Genomic DNA, 1,119 nt, shown 5'->3' on the forward strand with positions numbered 1-1,119 from the left:
ATATATATATATATATATATATATATATATATATATATAGGGGGAGATATTGTCAGTGAATGCATGTGTGTTTCTGAAAGGTTTAAATTTTGGACGTTTGCTGCAAGTTAAATATATACACATTTTTATATAGTCACACAGGAAATCCATAATTTACGTTAATTTATTTCAATTACAACACTTGTCATTTCTCCAACTACTTTCTAATTAGTTCTACAACAATCAATGCCGGCGTATTTGGCAATGACTTTAGATGTTGTATATAGAAGTTAACATATGAGTGTGTAGTTATGTATGTACATATATACATAAATATATGCTGTCATCTCTTTAATAGGCTCGATTAGTTTTCCACTCTCTGATCCTCTGTGTAAAGCGCCTTCAAGATAACAAATAACTACACTATTATATCGAATCGAAGACACTTCTTCTCAAATATGGACGAGTCTCTTCTTGTAGTCCTCTAATTCTCGACAACAACAGCGATCGGATCATCACGGCTGCGCCTTTGAATTCTACAACCTCATTGTGCACTCAGTCGAGCGGAAACTCCAAAAGGATAGTTATCTATTTTTTCCGTATCATTCAAGATTTGTGAATCGAGTATATTTTAGAGAACATTTTTCTTGGTTGCTGAAATATTTCTGCTTTAGGAAGTTGCTGAGACGCTCTATAAAGACAATAGTTTGTCGATGGAGATATAAGTAGCCTAGGAATTAGTTTCGAGGCGTTACTTGATTCGCTTGCAAAACTGGTTATGAGGCATTGTTATATAGAACAATTGCTTCTTTTCGAATTGACAGCAATGGACATATATTCAGCAATCCTTCTTAAATATTGTCAATATCATGGTGGTAATTTTTTTCTGGTGGGAAGGCGTATCGCCTAGCCTATGGATATCATTCATAATGTCACAAGTTAGATTCTTGACACGGAAAACACATTGAAAAAAAAGGCATTAAATATCAGGTTGCTACTGAATAACATGAAGTAAATAATTTCCAACTAAATGATGTTGAATCCCTCTCCCTCTTTCTCCCTGTCTTTTCCACTTCCCACCTCTCTCCTCCTTTCACCCACTCTAGCAGTTATATATTGGATGTGTAGCTGGGTCATTCA

This window comes from Octopus bimaculoides, chromosome 3 (assembly GCF_001194135.2).
Source record: "Octopus bimaculoides isolate UCB-OBI-ISO-001 chromosome 3, ASM119413v2, whole genome shotgun sequence".
In the NCBI taxonomy this organism is placed as follows: Eukaryota; Metazoa; Mollusca; class Cephalopoda; order Octopoda; family Octopodidae; genus Octopus; species Octopus bimaculoides.